Here is a 19,809-nt window from a genome sequence, read left to right as displayed (position 1 = left end):
GAGGGAAATATTTGTTTTTAAATAAAAACCCAAAGACTTCCCAGAAACATTAATTTGTTCCTTTCAAAAGTTTGTGGAAGATATTTAACAGTTTCCGACCACGTCTAGCCCCAAAGTCCCTGTACAATTTTCTTTCAGGTTGTATGCACCAATCCATCCACTAGAACAGAATCTAACTTATCCAGTTCAGGAGTGTTGTTGTAGCTGTGTGAGTCCCAGGATGAGACAGACAAGATGCGTGAGGTAATATCTTTTACTGGACCAAGTTCTGATGGTGAAGAGAAGCTTTCCAGCTTCTTGTGACCTGAGGAGCTCTGTGGAGCTTGAAAGGCAGCAAAAGTTGGTTCAATAAGAGATTACCTGCCTCACCCTCCTTGTCTGTGTTTTACGAGTGTCAGTCACCGTGGTACTGGAACTCTGTGGCACTGGTAGCAGAGCTCACAGCTACCAGCCCATGCAATGTGTGTGCCCGGCAGCCTGAAACGCAGATGTTACACCGCTCACTACCGCCATCTATTGGTGAAGAGGGGAAAGAGCAGCCAACACCTGCTCCATCAGCTGTTTACCCAGAACTCCATAGACAGAAACTGCTCAGAGAAGGAACTCTGCCGCCCTCTGTCAGCAAACAGGGGGAAGTACAGCTAAAGAACTCATTGCCTAAGCTTTACCTGAAATCCTCCATGACATTTTGGGTCCTCCCTGGGACTGTACACGAGCCCCAAGTTGGTCACATAATGGGACTGAACAGAGACTGAGGGGAACAAGGCTCCTACCCGGTGGCAAGAACTCCGCTCAGGGGTCCTGTCATCCTCTGCACTGAGGACTTTGCAAAGGGATGGCACTGAGGAGACTTCCCAGCAAGAGGCGGCATTGAGGGGGATCTTGGCTGAAGCTGCAGTTGAGGGAAGTGAACTCTGGGGAAGGACCCCGACACAGCACCAGTACAGCGGAGATCACTATAGCTGGGATAGGTGCGGGGAGGGGCTCAAGAATTGACAAGCTGAAAGTTTTTGCTTTGGTTCTCCCCTGGAGAGGGATTTCAAGGAAGCTCAGTTTGGGAAGTTCTCACATGCCAGGGCGTGTAGCCGAGATCACAGCTTGACCAGCCACTGGAGACTCCTTAAGGCATCTCGGTGGGTCACTGCTCTTCCCAGCAGGGTCTCCATCTATTTTAAAGCAGCCCCACCCCCATCCACCTGCCCATTCGTGAGGGGATTTGAAGTGAAAATGGGGTCATAGCACAGCGAGGTCCCAGCGCAGGTGAACGGAAAGCCGTGTACTAAGGGGGCACAGAGGGGTCATTAGTATTAGCTCCATTTTACAGATGGGAGAATCTGAGACACAGAAAGGAGAAGTGACTTGCCCAAAGCCACAAAGGGAGTCTAGCAGAGAGCCAGGAACGGGATCCCAGAGTCCTAACCAATAGACAGCCTGCCTCCCTTGATTCTTGTGTTTCTTGTCCTGACATCTGTCACCTGTTGAGACCTGGGAGTTCAGAGGGGAGCCTCCTGCCCCAGAGCTACCATGTCCCAAGAAATAGTGACTCAATACTGGGATGGCAGCAGCTTGGCCCCCAATATTGCACCACAGGAGATACAACACTGGAATGACAGCAACACACTCTGGTCCCAGGGAGAAGCAGCACTGGTGAGCCTGAGAAACCCAGGATAGCTACACTCAGAAACCGCATGGGCATGTGCAGGGGCAGGCGTGTGACAGCAAAGCAAAGGAGGAGCCACCATGGGGAATGGGAAGACGGTCTCTGAGCAGAACAGCCACCTCCCGTCCTTTGCTCCACCGCCCTAGGATTGGCCCAGTTGGTGACTTCAGACAGCACTGAACACTGCCACCATCACCACAGTGCCACCCATGGCATCTGGTCACCGGTCTCCTGGGAGCCTTCAACAATCCCAGCCTACGGTTCTAGCCTTTGTGGTGTCAGAAAAAGCCCTTCCTACTGCAGAACTGTCATCCTGAGCCTGCAGGCAGGCACAAACAATAGCTCAGAGATGTGAACTGCTCAGTGCATCCTAACAGAAGTGTTAATTCTGTACCAACTTGAGAATGTCTACATTAACTATTTCATTGCTGATCATTTGAACAGCCAACCAGCGTGTTTATCTCACAAATGGGAACTAGTGAGAAGATTCCCCAGCCAATTTTCATTTTCAATACTAAACTCTGCAGGACAAGCACAATTAAAAATTGAGAAACAGCATAAAAAACAGTAAAATGCAACAGCACAGGGGATGCTGTACTGATCATATTGACATAATTAAAAGGCATCCACTGTTAAAATATCGCCATAGCTACTGCAAGCTCCTCAGCTTGTAGCGTTTCAGCAACATAAGACAAAGGTCAATCACATTTCCTCATCAAAACATTTCATACAGAACATGGCTTGTTTTCAGAGTGTCCATCTAAAAAAGTTTCAAACAAATCTGAGCAAGAAAACTACTGTTAGTTTTCAGCAGAGCTTTTCGTGGGGGGAAATTCCCAGCGTCACCAGTGATTGCCTGGTGGGCCAGAGTGACTTGACCACCACAGGATTTATATACAGAGGCGAGGGGATGGGGAGAAGGGAGAAGAGGGTGGCAAGGGAGCCAGAGAGAATGTAGCAATTCTGTTAAACAGGACTGCAGTAGTATTTATCTTATCATCTACACCCACTTATTGTCCCATTTCCCCATGACTTCACCAAGCTCTAGAAACCCAAAGTTTATTTTCCTGTCTGTTTGAAGTCTTTACATGGAGGTAGGCCTCAGCCTGTACCTAAACTCTCCCAAATTCAGGGGCTTCTTTTCCAAGGGGTCACTTCACCACAGACCGATCTGATGCTGTCTTTAGTACAGTCTGTTGCTCTTTAGCACGGCTTTTCCTTCCTGCAGTGGAGTGAGCTGGATCTGACATAGGCCCCAGACCTCTCCCACCACCAGCAGCCTCTGAGAAGATTGGTGGTTAATTGGAGCCACAGGACCATGCCCTACTTTTCACGTTCAGGGGTAGTCTATTCTCTACAGCTGCTGGGGTTGTTGGTGGGTTTTTTGCTGCCTTCCACTCATATGATAGCTCCCTTGATCACATCCAGCCAACTCTCCACAGGGGTCCTGCTGCAATATTGAGGTCAAGCCCACTGTCGCATATAGAATGCCTTGTTTATAGCCAATGGGAACGTGATAGGGAAGGGAGAATCTGGGCAGGAAAACAATGGGGAATTAGGGACACAGAAACAACTAGGAGAAGAATGGGTAGCGCCTGCCTGTGAACCTTTATGGGAACAGGCAAAGAACATGACCCAGCAGGCAGGACAAATGGCAGTGGGATTTGGACATGATCTAACCTATCTCCCACCATGCGTCCTTGCCCCTAGATAAGCATCCAACTCAACTTCCCTCTCCACCTCCACAGCTGTTCTCGCCAAACACCTGCAGTCATGTGTTCCTGGCTGACCCCCCATCCAGTCCCCCAGTTGGACTTTGCCAGCATGCCCAGTTACAGGTCATTCCGACAACAGTTCTTCTCTTGGTTAACAACAAACACCCCTAGGTGCATTGAACTGAGGAGTGTCCATGCTTCTGTTTGACCTGTGATCAGCAAGGCTGTGGGTGAACTCCCAGCACTATGGGAGTCAATGGCCAAGTTCCCAATGACTTCAGTGGGGCTAGAACTTTACCCTGTGCTCCTTCCCCATCACAGCTGGGGACATTCACACAGCTTTCCTCTGAGTGGGTATGAGGGACGGGGCTGTGTTTTACTGCAGTAGGATCCTATGGGGGTGACAGAGGACCCAGGGGAAATGCCACTCCTCTGCATTACAGTGGAGTGCACAACTCTGAGCTTGTGTGTGAACACTGGGGAGTTAAACCCTGGTTTGCAAGTTTACCTGGGGCACAGGCCTTGGCCCAGCTCTCTGCACCATGGGGAATTTCACTTGATGGGGGAGCTTGTCAATATCCCTTTACTACAGGTGTTTTTAGAGGACTCCTTCATATAGTATTTGAGTCAGACTTTGCTTCTTTGTTAGCACCTGGAGCCAATTAGAAACAGCCAGGGAGCAGGGCAGGAGATTGGGAAGCTTTGGGACAGAAGGGGAGACAACGAGAGAATAGCAAGGGAAAGAGGGAAGGAGACGTATAACAGTGGGCACCCATCTCTCATGAGCACCCCATGGTCAAATGTGTCTGCAGTCTTCAGATAGTATCAGGCCATGCCTCCAAGAAGTCCTTCCCCAGTGGCCTATGGGAGGGGAGGGGACCCAGGCCCACCCACTACTCCAAGTCCCAGCCCAGGGATCCTAAGAATAGCAGCCACACACCACAGATACTTCCCTGGGCCACTTCCCCACAGCCCCAGCCTTCACCAATACTTCACCCTTACTTCAGGGGTCTTCTAGGTTCAGGCCCAGGAACCAGCCAGGAGCTCTTCCTCACTGCCCACCACCACTGCACTGTCCATGGTGCTGCCATTCCCTTTCACTGGCCAAAAGCCCTTCTACACTCCTCTAGCTCCAGCAAGGAACTGAGTGGCTTAGCCTCTGCAGCTCCTTTTATATGGCCCTCCTGAGCCCTGATTGGCTGCTTTCTGCACAGTCTCTCTCCACTGCTCCTTTCCTGGGATGGATGTGGCAGGACCCTAAGGCCTCCAGCAGGGGGCCTCTGGGCCTAGTCCACCCCGTTGCAGGAAGTAAATGGAGAGAAAAGATAGAAAAGAAAAGACAGCAGAAAAAACAAAAGCACAAAAGACAAGAAAAGATCTGATGGAAATAGCCCCAGAAAAGGGGGGATGGAAGAGGAAATAGAATAGATACAGGGAGAGGAAACAAAGGAAACAAGTGGGGAGAGCTGTGATGATTGCAGGGGGTGGGGGAGGGTGACACACTGCTTGTGGAGGGAAGGTCCCGTGTGCAGAGAGATGGGGAAGGGTCATGTGTATGGGGGAGGGGGAGGACAACTTTTTTTTTTAAAAGAAGCACAGAGGCAATGATGAAAGGGGACACATTTCACTTTCTATTATTTTTTATTGTCTGTTTCTAAATGGCCCTAAGGGCTGGTCCCTGCTCGATGCCCCAGAGGAAGGCGAAAAACCTCCAGGGTCTCTGGCCAATCTGCCCTGGAGGAAAATTCCTTCCTGACCCCAAACATGGCGATCAGTTTGACCCTGTGCATGCGAGCAAGGACCACAATGGGAAAGGACCCACTGGTTCCTATGGTTACACACCCTGCCCCAGTCAACCCCTGAGATACAGTCTGTGTCCCACTATTCGCCAATCTCCAGTGCTTTCCTCTGATAAGGTACGACTCACTTCATTGCTTCCATCCTGGCAGACAGAACCAACTGCTCTCCTTCCTGGCATAAATCTTCCTACTGTTCCCACAGCTTGAAGCCCAGGCAGCTGTAATGAACCGTATTTGAAAGATACTTTATTATTACTAGGTATGTTCAGATTTTGGGGGTCTTACATTGAAATGTTGGTTTGCATCCGATTTATTTAGCATGAAGAGAACATTGAATGCTCACCTCTTTGTCAGTGATGGTCTAAGCATTGCTCTCCTTTTGAGAGGTAACATCTTCTGCAATGTCTAAATCTTGATAGGTGGTTCCTTAACTAGAGAGAGGAGATGCTTTTCTTAGATCTCCGCAAGAATGGCCGTCATCAGTTTTGTAGTATTCCCCTCTGAATGGCAGAAGAATCTGAAAATGAACCCAGAATCATTGACTTCTAGATTATTGCCATGAGACGGAGCACGTCTTACCTCGTCACAGGAATGATCCACTTCATGTATCTTCTTCCTGCACTTCTAAAGGACAATAAAGTGCAATGAACAATTCTGCACAAATATAATCAGTAGCACAGCTAATCTCTTGCAAGAGCAGTTCAAATACTCACCTCTCACTGTGGTCAGTTGCCCTCTTATTTACTGAGCTGTCTAAATACCAATGTTACCGACCTGTAGCCAGCACCCAGCTCCACTTTTCCTTTGGTCAACAAAAATGGTTCGCTATCACGATTGTTTGCAACTTCCAAGCCTTCCTGTCTGGGAAGATCAGCTCAGCTGCATTTCTTCCATCTGAAAGACTGACCAGATCCATTATTGTCACCTGAACTCTCTGAGAATGTGTATGTCTCACCTCATGAAAGGGGATGATCAGCTTCCCTAATTGCTTCTTGAAAAGCACAGCCCTCTGCTCTCCTGACATCCGGAGAAGTGCGAGGTGCTGTAATGATCAATATCTGACAGATTTGTTTGGTGTCTGGAGGGCTCTTCACTAAAATGATCATTTTTCATTTACTTTAGGTGGCAAAATGGAACCTTAGATGCTCACCTCCTTGCCAGGAATGGTCTGAGAGTGGCTGTGTTTGGAGAGATGCAACCAGCTGTGTGGTTTAACACTTGCTGGGGATAAGTGGCTACTCTCCTTTTCCATGAATAGACTCACAGGATGATTCTATTGCATCTCAGAGGCTCTGGCTACATACTTTGCTTTGTTCTCAATTAGTTGGCAGCATTCCCCTCTTGACATATAACATAGGCTCCGAAAGAAAAACCAAAGTCTTGAATTTGAACTGGGATGCTATAAGCGGGTATATTCCTTACCTCCTGATAAAGAGGAACCCCTGTTGTCTGCTATGGCCCTCGACTCTTCATGTATCTTGGGATGTGTGATCAGCTGTAACAATCAATTTTTGACACAGCATTACTTATAATAAATCTTGGGGTGTCCTACATTTTTATGGTGCTTTCCCCAACCTTATTCCCTTGGCAAATAACCAATATAGAACTATTCACCGAGGCTGTGGTGAGCTGACCAGAGGTACATTCACCTGCAATCTTTCAAACAGATTTCATAGGTTCCTATAACCTATGAAATCTGCATCTGCACTGGTATCATTACCTGAACTACTCCTTATCCACAAGGGAAAAATGCTTTCTTCCCTTCGCAGTGGGTCAGGCTGCTCGTGCAGTATTCCTCTCCCGGTATACAAGGCAAGTTTCATTTCTTTCATCTGAAAGAATAATCAGATCCAGGAACTGAACCTTGAAAGTCAAGAGAAGGTGAGTTCTTGACCTCTTGGCAGCACTGATTAATTTCACTTTTTTCCTTTCAGTAAGAACCCTCCCAGCTCTTCTAGGAGCTTCCTGAAGTTTTTTATATCCTCAATGTTCAGATGCACCTGAAGGTAGGAGAGGATCCATTCGTTTCCACTTGACTGGTACAGAAATGGTGTTTCTCACCTATAGACATGGACAGATCAGCTTCATGAATTCCTTCTAGAGCACAACAGCCTCTGCTCTCCTATCAGGAGAGGTACGATCTGCTGCTGGAACTATCAATATTTGGTATTTATTCCTGACTGGGTTTGCAACTGCTGCTTTGGCACAAGATTCATTTGGTAATAAGAGAAACTTGAAACTCACCTCCTTGGTCCGTGATCTGCAGGGATGTTTACAGCTGGCAAGTGCAACTGGCTGCACTGTCTCAGGCGGCTGCTCTCCATTCCCAGGACTATAGCTACAGAATGCTCTTCTGTCCCCTCTGTGGATTCAGCAGGTGGCCAGACCCACTGCGTTAGCACAGTCTGCACCTGCTTCTCACAGTCTTCCCTTGAGAAGTGAGAACAGCAGCAGTTCTTCTACCTGCAAGTTAATAAGATCCATTAATATCCACTTGGGTGCTCTGAGCCTGGGCATTTCTTACCTTTTCCCCAAGACAGTCGCTTTCACTCATTTCCTCCTGGCATGGGTGCTCATCTGATCCCCTCACATCTTGAATGATGATCACCTGCAAACATCAATGTTTCAGAGAATTTTTATTTGTTTTTCTAGCTATGCAAAGCCATCAGTCAACATGTGCTTCATTTGGCTTCCAGATGCTCTTCTCTGTTCACCTCCTTGTCAGTGATTTTCCATTGCCTGGCTGTGATTTTCAGAGGGGCAACCAGCTACATTGGTTAATAAATGATGTAGAAGTGGCTTTTTCCCAAATGGGAGTAATAAGATGCTTTTCTTGTATCTGAACTGGTATCATTACCTGCCTGCCTGCATTCTTAAGTTCAGCCATGTCTTGGAATCTTCCTCCCTTGAGAGGTCAGCACTGCCTTTCTTTCACCTGAAAGTAGAAACAGATTCACTGTGAGGTGCCTTCCTTACCTCTTGATAGAAATGATCAGTTCCACTTATTTCTTGACATTTGATAAATAAGCCACAATGATCACTTCTGTACAAATAGAATCGGTTGGACAAGTAATCTCTGCATATGCGAGAGCAGGTGAAATGCTCATCTTCACACTCTGGTTAGTTGCACTTTTTGGAAGGAAAAAGGAGCAAAGATCATCATCATTGGTTAGAATTACTGACTACTTACATCTGAACCGGTAGCTCCCATTTTTATTGCTTTCTTCAGTAAAGCAACTTCTTGTGCTCTTTAGAGATGAAGATTTCATCAGTTACATTTCCTCCACCTGAAAGTATGAGCAGAATCATTTACTATTATGCGAATGGCGTATTGCATTTCTTACCTCCTTAAAAGATGGATCAGCTAATTCCTGGATTGAGCCAGTGGCAAGTCCATGTTGCTTTGTCTTGCGTCTGCTTTTCATACTCTCCCCATGACAAGTAAAGTCCACCACAGTTCTTCTCCCAGAAAGTAAAATCCACACCACTTGATATACACATGGATGGTTGGAGACTGGTATTTCTTACCTCCTTGTCCGGGACAACCACTTACCCTCACTTCTCCCTGGTAGGAATGACCACCTGGTCTCTTCATATCTCATATTAGAAAAACCTGAAATCAATGTTTGACAGAATTATTTATTATTACTCATTACCAGCTATGAAGAGTCATCAATGGAGAAGGTTCCTTAGCATCCAGATCATTAAGCTTTTAGAGACTTTTCAGTGCTCACCTACTTGTCAGCAATGTTCTACCCCAAGACTTTGATTCTTAGAAGTACAGCCAGCTACCCTGGCTAAAACTTGAAGCATATAAATGGCTGCTTACCTTTTTATGAACTAGAAGTAAAAGATGCTTTTCTTCCCTGTGGCCAGATCTTACCTGGCTAACTTTGTTTCTTAAATTCAGCAGCCTCTTATCATCCTCCCTTTAATTGGAAGATCTTCATTTCACCTGAAAATAGAAGTAGAGCCTTTAATTCCTGCCCCCATGCTGTGAGGAGGTGCCTTCCTTACCTCTTGATAGGAATGATCAGTTCCGCTTATTTCTTGACATTTGATAAATAAGCAACAATGATCACTTCTGTACAAATAGAATCGGTTGGACAAGTAATCTCTGCATATGCGAGAGCAGGTGAAATGCTCATCTTCACACTCTGGTTAGTTGCACTTTTTGGAAGGAAAAAGGAGCAAAGATCATCATCATTGGTTAGAATTACTGACTACTTACATCTGAACCAGTAGCTCCCATTTTTATTGCTTTCTTCAGTAAAGCAACTTCTTTTGCTCTTTAGAGATGAAGATTTCATCAGTTACATTTCCTCCACCTGAAAGTATGAGCAGAATTATTTACTATTATGCAAATGGCGTATTGCATTTCTTACCTCCTTAAAAGATGGATCAGCTAATTCCTGGATTGAGCCAGTGGCAAGTCCATGTTGCTTTGTCTTGCGTCTGCTTTTCATACTCTCCCCATGAGAAGTAAAGTCCACCACAGTTCTTCTCCCAGAAAGTAAAATCCACACCACTTGATATACACATGGATGGTTGGAGACTGGTATTTCTTACCTCCTTGTCCGGGACAACCACTTACCCTCACTTCTCCCTGGTAGGAATGACCACCTGGTCTGTTCATATCTCAAATTAGAAAAACCTGCAATCAATGTTTGACAGAATTATTTATTATTACTCATTACCAGCTATGAAGAGTCATCAATGGAGAAGGTTCCTTAGCATCCAGATCATTAAGCTTTTTGAGACTTTTCAGTGCACACCTACTTGTCAGCAATGTTCTACCCCAAGACTTTGATTATAAGAAGTACAGCCAGCTACCCTGGCTAAAACTTGAAGCATATAAATGGCTGCTTACCTTTTTATGAACTAGAAGAAAAAGATGCTTTTCTTCCCTGTGGCCAGGTCTTACCTGGCTAACTTTGTTTCTTAAATTCAGCAGCCTCTTATCATCCTCCCTTTAATTGGAAGATCTTCATTTCACCTGAAAATAGAAGTAGAGCCTTTAATTCCTGCCCGCATGCTGTGAGGAGGTGCCTTCCTTACCTCTTGATAGGAATGATCAGTTCCACTTATTTCTTGACATTTGATAAATAAGCAACAATGATCACTTCTGTACAAATAGAATCGGTTGGACAAGTAATCTCTGCATATGCGAGAGCAGGTGAAATGCTCATCTTCACACTCTGGTTAGTTGCACTTTTTGGAAGGAAAAAGGAGCAAAGATCATCATCATTGGTTAGAATTACTGACTACTTACATCTGAACCGGTAGCTCCCATTTTTATTGCTTTATTCAGTAAAGCAACTTCTTTTGCTCTTTAGAGATGAAGATTTCATCAGTTACATTTCCTCCACCTGAAAGTATGAGCAGAATCATTTACTATTATGCGAATGGCGTATTGCATTTCTTACCTCCTTAAAAGATGGATCAGCTAATTCCTGGATTGAGCCAGTGGCAAGTCCATGTTGCTTTGTCTTGCGTCTGCTTTTCATACTCTCCCCATGAGAAGTAAAGTCCACCACAGTTCTTCTCCCAGAAAGTAAAATCCACACCACTTGATATACACATGGATGGTTGGAGACTGGTATTTCTTACCTCCTTGTCCGGGACAACCACTTACCCTCACTTCTCCCTGGTAGGAATGACCACCTGGTCTGTTCATATCTCAAATTAGAAAAACCTGCAATCAATGTTTGACAGAATTATTTATTATTACTCATTACCAGCTATGAAGAGTCATCAATGGAGAAGGTTCCTTAGCATCCAGATCATTAAGCTTTAGAGACTTTTCAGTGCACACCTACTTGTCAGCAATGTTCTACCCCAAGACTTTGATTATAAGAAGTACAGCCAGCTACCCTGGCTAAAACTTGAAGCATATAAATGGCTGCTTACCTTTTTATGAACTAGAAGAAAAAGATGCTTTTCTTCCCTGTGGCCAGGTCTTACCTGGCTAACTTTGTTTCTTAAATTCAGCAGCCTCTTATCATCCTCCCTTTAATTGGAAGATCTTCATTTCACCTGAAAATAGAAGTAGAGCCTTTAATTCCTGCCCGCATGCTGTGAGGAGGTGCCTTCCTTACCTCTTGATAGGAATGATCAGTTCCACTTATTTCTTGACATTTGATAAATAAGCAACAGTGATCACTTCTGTACAAATAGAATCGGTTGGACAAGTAATCTCTGCATATGCGAGAGCAGGTGAAATGCTCATCTTCACACTCTGGTTAGTTGCACTTTTTGGAAGGAAAAAGGAGCAAAGATCATCATCATTGGTTAGAATTACTGACTACTTACATCTGAACCGGTAGCTCCCATTTTTATTGCTTTCTTCAGTAAAGCAACTTCTTTTGCTCTTTAGAGATGAAGATTTCATCAGTTACATTTCCTCCACCTGAAAGTATGAGCAGAATCATTTACTATTATGCGAAAGGCGTATTGCATTTCTTACCTCCTTAAAAGATGGATCAGCTAATTCCTGGATTGAGCCAGTGGCAAGTCCATGTTGCTTTGTCTTGCGTCTGCTTTTCATACTCTCCCCATGACAAGTAAAGTCCACCACAGTTCTTCTCCCAGAAAGTAAAATCCACACCACTTGATATACACATGGATGGTTGGAGACTGGTATTTCTTACCTCCTTGTCCGGGACAACCACTTACCCTCACTTCTCCCTGGTAGGAATGACCACCTGGTCTGTTCCTATCTCATATTAGAAAAACCTGCAATGAATGTTTAACAGAATTATTTATTATTACTCATTACCAGCTATGAAGAGTCATCAATGGAGAAGGTTCCTTAGCATCCAGATCATTAAGCTTTTAGAGACTTTTCAGTGCTCACCTACTTGTCAGCAATGTTCTACTCCAAGACTTTGATTCTTAGAAGTACAGCCAGCTACCCTGGCTAAAACTTGAAGCATATAAATGGCTGCTTACCTTTTTATGAACTAGAAGTAAAAGATGCTTTTCTTCCCTGTGGCCAGGTCTTACCTGGCTAACTTTGTTTCTTAAATTCAGCAGCCTCTTATCATCCTCCCTTTAATTGGAAGATCTTCATTTCACCTGAAAATAGAAGTAGAGCCTTTAATTCCTACCCCCATGCTGTGAGGAGGTGCCTTCCACTTATGGATATGATCAGTTCCACTTATTTCTTGACATTTGATAAATAAGCAACAATGATCACTTCTGTACAAATAGAATCGGTTGGACAAGTAATCTCTGCAAATGCGAGAGCAGGTAAAATGCTCATCTTCACACTCTGGTTAGTTGCACTTTTTGGAAGGAAAAAGGAGCAAAGATCATCATCATTGGTTAGAATTACTGACTACTTACATCTGAACCAGTAGCTCCCATTTTTATTGCTTTCTTCAGTAAAGCAACTTCTTGTGCTCTTTAGAGATGAAGATTTCATCAGTTACATTTCCTCCACCTGAAAGTATGAGCAGAATCATTTACTATTATGCGAATGGCGTATTGCATTTCTTACCTCCTTAAAAGATGGATCAGCTAATTCCTGGATTGAGCCAGTGGCAAGTCCATGTTGCTTTGTCTTGCGTCTGCTTTTCATACTCTCCCCATGACAAGTAAAGTCCACCACAGTTCTTCTCCCAGAAAGTAAAATCCACACCACTTGATATACACATGGATGGTTGGAGACTGGTATTTCTTACCTCCTTGTCCGGGACAACCACTTACCCTCACTTCTCCCTGGTAGGAATGACCACCTGGTCTGTTCATATCTCATATTAGAAAAACCTGAAATCAATGTTTGACTGAATTATTTATTATTACTCATTACCAGCTATGAAGAGTCATCAATGGAGAAGGTTCCTTAGCATCCAGATCATTAAGCTTTTAGAGACTTTTCAGTGCTCACCTACTTGTCAGCAATGTTCTACCCCAAGACTTTGATTCTTAGAGGTACAGCCAGCTACCCTGGCTAAAACTTGAAGCATATAAATGGCTGCTTACCTTTTTATGAACTAGAAGTAAAAGATGCTTTTCTTCCCTGTGGCCAGATCTTACCTGGCTAACTTTGTTTCTTAAATTCAGCAGCCTCTTATCATCCTCCCTTTAATTGGAAGATCTTCATTTCACCTGAAAATAGAAGTAGAGCCTTTAATTCCTGCCCCCATGCTGTGAGGAGGTGCCTTCCTTACCTCTTGATAGGAATGATCAGTTCCACTTATTTCTTGACATTTGATAAATAAGCAACAATGATCACTTCTGTACAAATAGAATCGGTTGGACAAGTAATCTCTGCATATGCGAGAGCAGGTGAAATGCTCATCTTCACACTCTGCTTAGTTGCACTTTTTCTTTGTTACATCCTTGTAGGAAAAACCAACCATTATCCAGGAAGGAAAAAGGAGCAAAGATCATCATCATTGGTTAGAATTACTGACTACTTACATCTGAACCAGTAGCTCCCATTTTTATTGCTTTCTTCAGTAAAGCAACTTCTTTTGCTCTTTAGAGATGAAGATTTCATCAGTTACATTTCCTCCACCTGAAAGTATGAGCAGAATCATTTACTATTATGGGAATGGCGTATTGCATTTCTTAGTTCCTTAAAAAGATGGATCAGCTAATTCCTTCCTGTAACCTACAGCCGTCTGTCATCCTTGCATCTCAAAATATGACCTGCTGCAAAGATCAACATTTGACAGACTGTATTTTTGTCAGGCAACAGGTAAATGAATTGTCCTTGGATTCATTTTGTAACAGGGAATATAAATGCTCACCTTCTGTGTGATGAATTGCTCTATTGGTTTATCTTTTTCTCTCCATACAATCAGCTGTATTGTTAAAAACCTAGTAGGTATAAGTGGTTTCTTTATTCTTGACTAGAACAAGTAAATACTTCTGTAACTCTCAGAAGCTTTGGTTATGTGTATTGCTTAATTCTTACGAAACTGCTTGTAGCCTTTGACAGCAAAGGATAGATTCACTTCCTTCACCTGAAAACACTCAGATTGGTTAGTTTCCACTCCATTGCTACCAGAAGGTGCATTCCTTATCTCTTCATGGGAACAGTTTCTCTTACTAGAGTGGTACTATATGAACTTCTGACAGACAAGATGTAATGATCAAATCACCAGGAATAGTACCAATTGCAATGTCATCTCTTGACAGATAAGAACCAAGCTGATGCCACTTCTCAGAGAGACCATTTGTACCCTTTCCTTTTTGAATTGTACAAATGCTGGCATGATTAACCCCTAGTAGTTACATCTTGACACAGACAATCAGGATTCTACCCGATGCTAAAGAAATCGGTCCAGGTTCTTACCCCATCCACTGCTTCTGTGCTTCTCCTTTCTCTTCTCTTGCAGCCTCTTTGCCCACTCCTTTTTCATGTCTCTCTCCTCACCCATTCCCCTTTCCTCTTTCTTCTCTGTCCCTTCCTCAGCCCCTGGTGTTTCTTTCTCACTAACAACTTCCATTTCCCCCCTCACCTCCATTATCAATACCTCATTTCCTCCCCCCACCCCAGTCTTGTCCCTGCCTTGTTTCCTTCCTCCTTACAAGAATTCTTTCCTTCATCCTTCTGTGTCTCACGTTCCCATCTTTAGCAATGGAAGCAGGTTGGTCCCAGAAGGCCCTGCTCCAACACCCTAGTCCCTGTACTCAGACCTACAGGCAGCAGCCATGTGCTCTGGGCGACATCCTGGTGTGAAATGCCGCAGCCCCTGGTGGCTGACCCATCAATCACTGCATCACAACAGGGAGTTGTGGGTCATCGTCACCAACTCCTCAGTGGGGCAAAGTGACCTGCCCCACATCCCCCCAGGGGAGCTGTAGGGGGAAGGCTCTGGCTGGCTCTAAACTCTCAAATGAGTCAAATTACACTTCAGATCTGGACTCACCAGCTGGGGCTCTGTGACAGTGAATTCCAGGATCATGAACGGCTCCTTTCCGTGTGATTTGGATAGAGTGGGACTTACACAGCCCTCACCTATGGAAGCTTACATCATAGTTCCCATCCCCTGCCTGCCCCACCTCTGGGTTTGTCTAGTCACCACGCCTACAGTGGAATGTTCCACCTCCATCATAATGGGCCAATTCTGAGCAGTGCTGAGTTCCTGCATCTCCCTCTGGAACCAGTGAGAGCTGTGGGTGCCCAGCCCCTCTTGGGACGAACCCTGTTGGCTGCGTTTCATGGCACCGTGCTGTGCCCTCCATCTTGTGTTCTAGGCTGATCACTGTAGACCCACCCGGGGACTGACAGCCAGTGCCTCCTGTACAAGGGAATCCAGGCAGGGGTTTCAGTGTTAGTGGGAGATGGGCAGATACCAGAACCATCCCTCCACCCTTCCATGATCACTGGGAGCTCTGATAAAAGGACACCTGTTATTGGCTGTGTGGGTCCATACGTTGTCCTGGCTCTGGCCGGGTAGCTGGCCCAGGAGACCTCAGTCAAACTGCCCAAAAGACAACAGACTTGTTCAGTGGCAAAGACGCTTGTCCAGGTTTGTTGTCGACAAAGCACTGGTACTAGCACCCGATACGCTCTGCATGGACATTAGGACATGTATGCTCATGAACATGGACCAGCTCAGTCAGCAGTAGGACTTCCCACTGTCCCCTCGGCCAGATGTACCTTCTGAGACCCCTCCTTTATACACTGATACAAACAAGTTGTGTATTACCCCTCTCACATGATTAGTTACCACCTTGGACCTGTTGGTTCAAACCATCTTTGGGGAGTGTATTTATATTTTCACTCTGTAGTGGGGTATTCTTGTGACTAGCTAGTGCCTAGTATTTATTAGGAGTGTCTCTGTTTTAGCAACACCAGCCACATCCTTACCAAGTTCGTGTAGTGGACAGTGAAGTTGTAAGCAAGCATTTGCTTTGTAGCAGATCCTGACTCTGGCTGATGTTTGGTTCAGGCCTCATCTGGTCCCAGGCCCTGTCTTTCAGGCTCTTTCTGCTACAACCGTCATATCCAAACCACCCCAGGTTTGGCTTTGGTTTTCCCAGCAGATGAGTTTGCAAAACCAAGACCCGAACCATCTCCCCTTTTGTTCTTCTCTAGTATTAGGGCCTCTCCAGTCTTGTTTGTGAGTGACCCCCGCTGTAACTTGGGTTGCCTTGAACTCCCAGATCTGTTGTTCACCCTGACCCCCAGGGAGGAGCAACTCCCATTGATTTCCACTTGGAGATACTCCTACCTTCCAGTCAGCATCCAGCCCTGACATCGCTGGCCTGAAGCTTTCAGGAGGTTGGGCTTCTAGAGTTTTTCAGTGAGCAGAGTCAGCTCTGGAAACTAATTCCACTGCAACAATTTGTACTTCACTGGCTGGTTTGGGTTTAGTCTGTGATGGTGTAAGGACAATGTTTGTGAGAACTAGAGACGTGTCAACAGGAAGTGGAGATGAAATAGAGTTATTCAGCTATATTGTAGAGGGGAGGTTAATGAGAGCTAGAACTGAAGGGAGAGGGAAAGACAGATCTCTCAATGGTCCCTGATTATCTCACTCAGAAATTTAATTCCATAAAACACTAGCAGGAAATAAGATAGAAGCGGCGTTTTGCTTACTTCTCCCAGTTCAGGATGTGTCCCAGTGTTCCTTATGACCCATTTATGGAAATATTGGACACTGAGGTTGATGCATGGGGCATATTTATATCGTTACTCATTGTTTTTCAGTGTGAAGGGTTGTGGTAACTGTGGAAGACCTGATGACTTTGACACTATGGATAAGGCCTTTAGACCTAATTAGGGCTCTGGTTACTCCAGGACCAGCTGGGTCTATATTCTGTGGCATAGTCTATATCCTTGTGGGTAGAGCAGGTTGGAAATTTTTACAGCAGCTTCATTCACCCTATTAATAATTAATATTTTGACTGACTTGAATATGAAGAAATCTAATATAATCAGCACAGCAGCCCCTGCGTGGGTCAGGTTTTCCATTCCATGTATTTCACACTGCCCTTGCTTTCAGCTTCAGTCTACTGAAGACTCTTGACAATATGTAACTTCAGGGAAGAAGCTGGAGGCTTTGGCTGCTGTGTCGGGGACAATTGGATATTTTGGCAGCTGGGAAGGCATAGGAAGCCGTGTGGCATGGTGGGGTAGGTACACCAGCTAGATGGTTCTGCTAGAACAATCGAGTCAGATAGGTAGCAATGTGCACACTTGTATTGTCATATTTAGAGCTGTAGTCCTAGAGTTGAAGGCCAGAAGGGACCACAGATCATCTAATCTGACCTCCTTTTTATCACAGGCCCCTAAACAGCACCCTGAACCCCCACCCTTGGCTCTGGGCCAAGAAACAGAGCCCTGGTCGTAACCATAGTAACCTTGAAGATGCAGGATCTGGTTCTGTGTTTGTGCAAAGCACAAGGAGAACATGCCAGGGTAACTGTATCAGTATTCCCCTTCCCTGGTCCACCTGCTTTAGGCTCCCAGCTCCCAGCCATCACTGCTGTTGGGGAGACTGTCTTCCCCTCACACACACTCCCCCTTGACTGGCATGTTAAGACTGCAGAGCCCCCTGATTTACATTTTGACATTCTCCACAACCCAGCCGCCTCTCTCTCACTAGGCTATGCCCAGTGTATTGCCCACAATTACAAGTTACCAAACAGCTCTTTCTAAGCAAGCACCTAGATTCCTAAGGTGAAAGCATTACAAAGAAAACATTAACAGCACTAAAGGAACCGACGCCCATGCTAAGAAGTTTACCAGCCGTCATCCCAACTTCAGTCTTGGGCTCTGGTTCCTTCCAAACCCACAACTGGGTTTTCCCCATGGAAGAGTGTGGGGTAAAGACATTGGCTGAATAAAGGGACAGAGGTGAAAGGGGAGAGAAAAGAACTAGGTTGAAGATGAAGAAATAATTGATAATGGGGTGCATTGCTGTTTACATAACTAGGGGATGACTGTAGCAGGAACAAACTCCAGAAAGGAAGAGGGAAGAATGGACAAAGGAAGGGGAGGATAAAAGGAGAAAAAAATTAAAATGGCCCCCTTAATCTCTCTGCCACTGCCTTCCCTGTGAGTTTGTTCGAAGTGCCTGCAGTTACTGAATTGCACATTGTGATTCACTCTGGGATGCTTTACCTTTGTTGTTTGTTGGTTTCCTCAAACTAAGATGGATCATTCAGATAAACACTCTGTGGGTTTTGAAAACGTGACCCAGTCCACTGTGCAGGACCCAGAGCAGGAACTCGAGTCGCTCAGAGAGCCTGGGTCTGTGCTAGAAACTTAGAGACAAAACATTGTTACAGAAACCATCTCCCTCACACTCTCCCCTCTCCGTCTGTGTGTTACTGGGGCATTGCACGTACCTTCTGGAGGAGGGACGGGATGCTAATGTATTTCCTGTCATCAGCCCTTTGAACTCACCCCCCTCGGAGAGGTGCACATATACTACTTCAAACTGGATTCTCCAGGGACTAATAGACAAAGGGTTTTTGGATAAATAGCCTGGTTTTAAACTGGCTCAGGGCCTTCTTCCAGCCAATGGGCAGGACCCCTAGTCCACAGAGGGCCCTAGCCCTGAGGGAAGGGTTGGAAGGACAGGGGGCTTATGCTGAGCTGAAGCTGTGATGAACAAGGAAATCCCTTGGGTGGGGCCAGAGCCCATGTTCGGGTTGGGGTGATCCCTCGGCCCACGCATCCCTCGTTCCACGCCGCTTTCTGCAGCCCCCATTGGCCTAGAGCGGTGCCACGATCGACTGAATCTGTGGACGCGGCAGGTAAACAAACCGGCCCAACCCACCAGGGGATTTCCCTGAACAAGCGGCAGCCCTAGTTTGAAAACCACTGCCCTAGGGCCCAAGCTGGACTGTAGAACCGCTGTGTCCCCATTGCTCACTAGCCTGGATACCTTTGACAATACTTTGCTAGTGAACAGTGAACCCCCGCAGGCTCTGTTCACTCACAGCCACCAGCATCCAAAGTCAGGCCCAGCTGAATCCACGAATGCTCTGCCTAGCTAGTCATGAATAGACACAGGGCGGCACCTATATATCCCTCAGGCCCAGCCTTGCACCCCAGAACTGTGCATCTTGTACTGCTCAGGACCCCCCCCACCCCCGAATGGTGTACACTTATTAAAAGTCCGTCATTACATCAAAGGGTGATGAACATGCCCCAGCCTTTAACGTGAGTAGAGATCCCCCAAACACTCCAGCCCAAAGCACCCTGGCTTAGATAAACAATGAAACGAGCTTATTAACCAGAGAGGGATTTTAAGTGATATAGGCATAAAAGTCAGCATTGGTTAGAAAAGAAAAGATTGTGGTTGTATCCTAACTCCTAAACTTTACCAAGCTGAATAAGATTTGAAAGCAAAAAGGGATCTCTCTCCCCAAAACTTTCCGCAAGCCATACTGACTGGAAGGCTTTCCAGCTCTCCCCTCCCCCCCCCACCCACCCGCACACTTTTTAATGTTGTTTCTTTGTCTTTCACACACTCTTGCTGCCATGTGTTGAGACAGGATCTGGGGAAGCCATTGTCTTATGTATACCCTCCTCCTCTCTCTGAGGATTACCTGCACCCAATCACGATTACCCAATCAGGATCACCTCCACCCAATCAGTGCGGGCAAGAGCAGAGGAAGATTCAAAAAAGGATTGCATATTTATAGGGACATCAAGAATAGC

General features: G+C 45.6%; 1 long non-coding RNA gene across 1 annotated transcript; it reads right to left on the bottom strand.

Annotated features, from left to right (window-relative positions):
• Window positions 1-5,027: 5,027 nt before the first annotated feature.
• Window positions 5,028-8,720, bottom strand: LOC101933228 (uncharacterized). The gene is made up of 7 exons (XR_010592667.1): window positions 8,365-8,720; window positions 8,032-8,109; window positions 7,419-7,782; window positions 6,895-7,006; window positions 6,597-6,669; window positions 5,518-6,076; window positions 5,028-5,392 (listed from the first exon to the last, which is right to left on the bottom strand). It is a non-coding gene; the product is annotated as an uncharacterized LOC101933228 (long non-coding RNA).
• Between the last annotated feature and the right edge of the window lie 11,089 nt (window positions 8,721-19,809).

The sequence above is a fragment of the Chrysemys picta genome, chromosome 14 (genome assembly GCF_011386835.1).
Source record: "Chrysemys picta bellii isolate R12L10 chromosome 14, ASM1138683v2, whole genome shotgun sequence".
In the NCBI taxonomy this organism is placed as follows: Eukaryota; Metazoa; Chordata; order Testudines; family Emydidae; genus Chrysemys; species Chrysemys picta.
This window is presented reverse-complemented; position numbering and strand designations above follow the sequence as displayed.